The sequence below is a fragment of the Taeniopygia guttata genome, chromosome 4, assembly GCF_048771995.1.
Source record: "Taeniopygia guttata chromosome 4, bTaeGut7.mat, whole genome shotgun sequence".
Classification (NCBI taxonomy): Eukaryota; Metazoa; Chordata; class Aves; order Passeriformes; family Estrildidae; genus Taeniopygia; species Taeniopygia guttata.
The window spans coordinates 48,673,119-48,679,118 of NC_133028.1; the positions used below are offsets into that span (position 1 = coordinate 48,673,119).

The following is a 6,000-nucleotide window of genomic DNA, read 5'->3' on the forward strand; positions in this document are numbered from 1 at the left end:
TAAAAGTGTAAAAAAGTTCATGCAGAGAGACATTTTGATCAAAGATTCTAATTTCCTCTGCAGAGTCTTTGTCAACTACACACTGTTGCAGCTGCAGTAACACTACATAACCCTAAATGACACTGTTTGTTTTTCTAATATAACAACCCAAATTGCCTCCTCTTGTGACTAATTAAGCCTGCTTATTATTTCCTGTTGGGTGGGGCCTGGCAGTTGTGTTTACGTATTTTTAAAATTTTTGAATTGCTGAAGTTAAAATTTTGAAGTATTTTCAATCATGAGCAGATGCATTACTTGATAAAAACTACAGAATATTTTGGAAATTAAATCCATCACAAGTACTTGAGATTTCACAAGTGTGGTGCTCTAAATCAGAATTGTTGGGTGCATAATTATTTTATGAAATCTAGAACCAAATTTATTACAGCATGTAACAACTAAATCTGAAGAAAAAAAAAAAATCATAGCATAAGAAAATTTCCTTGGCAAAGAGTAACTGGATTACCTAAAAGATATTATATAAACTATGTTTGCAAACAGGATTTTTGTTTTATTCCTTTCCCAACTATCAAAGTAGTGAACTAATATGTCAAGACGAAATACTAAAATGTCATAAACATACAAACTGTTTTTCCATGATATTGTTGGAATAAAGTTAGAATGTTTTTGTTAAAACACATTCAAAGCAACTTAAACCAAAGGAATAAACAGTATTCAAATATATGGCAAATGTATTCTGGTACACGCATAATGCTAAGTAGATGTACAAATACTGAGGTTCAACACATAAAAATAGCTGTAGTAACTACATTGTATTTCAGCCATATGGCTGCTAATGTTACTTGAACTTCTGAATATGATGTTAAAATGCTGTTACTTTTCCCCCAGATTAAGATCAATACTGAATGTTCTTTGTAAATAGCTCTAGCTCATATAAAAGCTGTTCATCAAAGTCAAATTTTAACTCAAGAAGCCACACACACCCATTTCATAAGCCTGAAGTGTAATGAATCATTAATATTAGGCTGCAAACCCTTCCTTTGAGTTTTTTTTTTTCCTTTTGGCAGGGGTAGAGGGGGCACGGAAAGAAGAGTGTTTCTGAGAAGCCAAAGCAACATGGAACCCCCAGCTGCAGAAGTTCAGCTCACACAAAGTTTGCTGTATCACCACCTACAGTCACACAGGCTTGGGGCTCCTACCGAAGACACATTCCCACACTTCACGGACAGAAAATAGCCAGGGCTGTTACCACTGCAGTCACAAAGGTGAACTAAGGGATTCTCAGTGTCCTTTTGGTTCTGAACAGCCACTGAAGTCACAACGGGACAGACTCAATTGCTTAAATAGCACCAGTATGAGAAACCAAACAGGTAGAGCTGAGTCCAGGACCATCACAGTCATAGCCAGTTTTCAAATCTACAGATGCAAAGTGGCTAACTAAGGTTTAATTTTTTGCTTTTTCCAAAGAAATTGTAAAACTCCTGCAGTCTCAGTGTTGTATAGTAACCTATGACACAACAAAACTCACTTGGACTAAACTAATAAGACCAAAAAACCCACCTGGCTTCCTTTGTTTATACTTAGTGTGCTAAAATCTGTCCGTGTTTAGGCAGATAGAAACATGACATCTCGAAGAAAACAAAAAAATAAAGCCAAACCCAAGCAAAAAACCTCCAAACAAACCCAAACCACACAACTCAGACCTACTTTGCTCTTGACCTGTCGACAGTTTGCCTGGAGGACACAATGAAACATGGGGGTATTTCAGTTGAGTATTTTAAATGAAGGGAAAAATAAATGTTTATCTGTCTCTCACTGCTTTTCAAAAGAACACAGAAGTTGAAAGGGGGAAATAATGCTTGGAATAGCAGTAGAAGCTTCCTCCCTGCACATGATCTGTCAGCTCCACCTAAATGCTAAACAAAAGATTTTACCTTGAGACCATAATAACTTGAAACATCTTTTAAGGCCTTACTTTTGAAACTGTCAACACTGCCTCATCAAAATACATGTTTAAATGAAAGCACTGAAGAAGATTCACCGAATTATTTCTATGCTCAAAGTTAGATGCAAACTTAGTGCCTGACTGACCTAAGGGCACAGTTAATGACAACCATAATTATGATCTTATCAACACAGAACTTCATAAAAGGTTCACAGCTTATTTAAAGGACATCAAATTACAACTTCCACTTCTAAAATACCTCTGTCAGAGCTAAAAGTGACCAAAACCAGGAATTGCTCTTTTCATTACCTGCCTGAAACATTCATTATCTCCTCTTTGTTTTATAATAGCTGTGTTATTTTGTCAGAGAAAAAAAGAAAGCCATCAGTATGTTGAAAGAAAGGATTTTTAACTAACTGCAGAGCTTTCATTAGTTGCTCACATAAACAAGTAACAATTTTCTTTATGACTGATACTCTTGTACTTAGAGTTGGCAAACATAGCAGTGAAAGGTGAAAGTATTTCAGCAAGTACAGTTTGGAGCAATCTGTGAAAACACAGTAGAATTAACCAGCATCTCTGAGGACCACAGGTGAATTTTCTCATCACTAGCTATACCAAAAAGTCAACTGTAAGCTAGTAAAAGATATATTTTCTTTCACTGTATCTTTGCAACTTCAAAAATGAAATCGACTTTGCATTACAAGCACCTCTGATAGTGAAGATTCACAGGCCTTCAAACTTTAGTTCCCATCTTTCCAGAGTCAGCAATATGCACAATAATATGAATTCCTAACAGAACATATATCTTTGCACGTATTGGTTGCATGCACGCATGAGAAAGTGTCATGGGAAGGTTTTGGAAAAGGAAGCAATGAAAAGGAAACTCAAAAATCTATTAATTAGCAAATTTGTGTCAATGATATTTATTTGTAGGTATCTATTATTGAAGTCACATAATGCCACCTCAAGGAAAAAAGTAAACTAAATTTATTATTGATTTTTTAGAAGTAAAATTTTAATGAAAACTTACATTTATTATTCAAAATAATTTTCAAAAGTAAAATACATAATAACAGAAGTAACCAGCACTGCTATTTTTCAACAAATGAAGCAGGAAATCTTCAAACGTGCACATAAATGAAACACCAGTGTCTGCTTTCCACCCTCTCTCCTTCTTATTCCTTTTCTCTGTCCCAGCACTTTTATCCAGCAGACTTTTCTGATTTCAAAATAAATACTAGAAAACCACTACCGAGGTGTTGCCAGAACAAAGTGAGGACAGATAGGAAATTTATCTGTTACTAAACTGTTTTTTAAAAACACGCTACACAATGCAAAGTGATATAAAGCTGCTGTTTTATAATCTTAACTCAAAATGTATTCATTTCTTGCATGAGACAATAACTACATTTTTTGATGACATTTCTTTCTTTATAACGGGGACAAAGGGTGGAAAGAAAGCTTTTCCCCTTCTGTTTTGTATTTCAAATTAAGTTCCTTAACATATCTTGCACAGATTTCAGCACTGAGATTCCCCGAAATCTCCACACACTGTGGCACATCCTGACAATAGTATTTCAGTGTAACTGTTAGTTAAATTCTCTGGCCAGGGAAAATTACGGAACAGAGAATCTGTTTCTGGATTGTTACAGGCTACTTTTTCCTCTTTCATTTTCTCATAAACTGTAGTCATTTCTGTAGATTACAAAACATTGCTGACAAGATGCTATCTTAGAATGACGTCTTGGTTAACGCTTTCCTAGAACGGGCAGCTACTTTCTTTCATGAAAGAACACAAGTGCTTTGACTAAAATACTATTTCAAAAGTTGATACTACACAGTCCACAGCAGCGAGACTCCAGACATCAATAAAATCAAAGTGCTCTATTTTCAACCCTGTTCTGTGAGCTTGACAGTGCTGGTGGTAGCACCCTGCAGCATGTAAGGCACAAGGCAATACAGCAAAGAATTCATCCACTTTTCTCTGTGAACAGAGTGAAAAGAGGACTTCTGAAGCACAAAACATGCCAAATATAAACATCATTTTAGAACTACTTTAAAAAATCATTATAATAATAATCTGTATTTCCTTCAAAACGTTACTCTTAAGCAAAGATTTTGAGCATTTTAAGACAGGAAGTTGAAACGCAGCAGATGATCCCTTGCCTCCAAAGTCATATTCCCTAAATGCTCACAGGCACTGAGATTTACTTATTTTGAAAATACGCAGCAGTACACATGATAATAATGGCCCAAGAGCACATACCTCTTGTCACAGAAACAATACTCCGATTCACATTCACGTAAAATAAGTCAGTAGCGCTCCTTCACCAAAGCTACCATCAAAGCAGAAAGCACCAAGAGATGAAAAAATAATTGTGATGATAAGAAGTTCGATATTCTTGGGTTTCAAGGTCAAATGTAACTGAGCAATCAGTGCAGCAATAGTCCCCGTCGCGACGAGAACTTTTGGGTTTCACCACTTGCAACTACATTACGTTGAAAAACCTCACTATTTCGTACCTCCTGAATCAGTCTGCGGCACTCTGGGGCAGCACCCAAGACGAGCTCACCCAGAGCTGCCAGTACCAGCCCACGTTCCCCTGGTGCCCACCTGCACTCCCGAGGCCGGCCGGCGGCTGTGCCCCGGCCGCGTCCCAGGTTCAGCACGTCCGTGTGCCACCTTAGAAACCAAAAGCGACAAAAGCAGCGCCTCCTTTGCCTACGAGCACCCGCTACGCGAGCGGCAGAAGCTGGGCTTGCAAATTGTTTTCACTTTGCCGTCACGGACACCCCTTCCCTCGCCAGGAAGAGCCCGGTAACCCAGCAGCAGCAGCAAAGCTGGCTGCAGGCGAGAGCCGCGCAATCCCTCCCGGCGCTCCAGCGGGAGCTCCGCGCCCGTGGCAGGACCGGGCACAGCCCCCCGCGGCAAACCTGCGCTCCGGGGGTGCGGAGCCCCGGGGGCCGCCGCGCCGCCCCAGCCCAGCCCAGCGGAATGCCCGCTGCCGCCGCTGCAGCCCGGCGGGCGCCGCGGTGAGGACGCGGAGACGGGAGAAAGAAGGCAGGGATCGGCGGGCCAGGGGCCGCCCGGGGCTCACCGGAGCAGAGCTGGCGGCGCCTCCTCCTCGTCGTGCTGTGCCGCCGGCGGTCCCTCAGCGCCGCGCCATGTAACCCGGCGTGCCGCCGCCCGGCTCCGCGCGGACTTTCCCCCTCCTTCCCGCCCGCCCCACCGGCGAGGGCACCCGCCCGGCCCCGGCCTGCGCAGCCTCCGCCCCTGCCCCCGGCCCGCCGCACTTCCTGCTGGAAATTCCCGCTGACGCTCCGGCAGCGCGGAGGGCCGCGCGGGCGGGGCGGGGCGGCGGCGGCCGCCGGGGCGGGAGGAGGCTCGGCCGCGGCGGAGAAGGTGCCGGGGGCCGCTTGTCACCGAGCCACCCGCTGGCCACGGAATCCCCGAGCCGGGACAGGCTCGCCGCCCGGGTGAAACCGCGTAAGCACGCGGGTCCTTTCATCCCAGGGCAGTTACCGCCGCCGCAAGAATCATCCCGTCCTTGCCCGCGTTCCTTGGCCCACGGCGGAATTCGCGACATCTCTGTGGAAACGGGCCCGACCAGGTGGCTGCCAAAGTTTTTTTGACCTCTAAATATAAAGTTTGGAAGGCGAGAGAGTGACTCTGCATGGAGTAAATTGAACCCCCCTGCCGCAGCGCCTGGCTGCTGGCTGGCTTTCCCAGGCACTTCATGAAAGGAAATGTACCGATTCTTACCGCCCGATGCCTGCCAACATCGCTGGGCAGGGAGTACGGGCTGCACAGCACCATTTTTGTGTAGGCTTACACAGTTTCTGACAGAGCAGGCTCCCAGGTAACTTGGCTTCTATTGAACAGTGCCAATCATCAATAATACGATTTTTATACCAGAATCCAGGTTTGCAGCATGGTAATCAAGTCTCCCAGACACATTTAACCAAGGCTGAAGCAAGGCAGCTAGTGCCACGTTTAATTGGCACAAATACTATGTAAAACATGTTCAAATATCTTTATGCTAAATCTTAAA

The 6,000-nt window shown here is 43.4% G+C and overlaps 1 protein-coding gene across 6 annotated transcripts in view; it reads right to left on the reverse strand.

Moving 5' to 3' along the window:
* The window catches only part of NFKB1 (nuclear factor kappa B subunit 1), a 58,470-nt gene extending 53,167 nt beyond the window's left edge, over nt 1-5,303 (reverse strand). For 2 of the 6 annotated variants that reach the window (XM_072928553.1, XM_041715913.2), the window contains exon 1: nt 5,047-5,177. The gene's annotated coding sequence lies outside the window, so the exon portion shown is untranslated. Of the gene's footprint in view, nt 1-4,214; nt 4,539-4,562; nt 4,789-5,046 lie in introns of those variants that run through there. The other 4 variants (XM_041715914.2, XM_030271664.4, XM_030271663.4 and 1 more) reach the window with 4 other exon arrangements.
* Nucleotides 5,304-6,000: the final 697 nt, after the last annotated feature.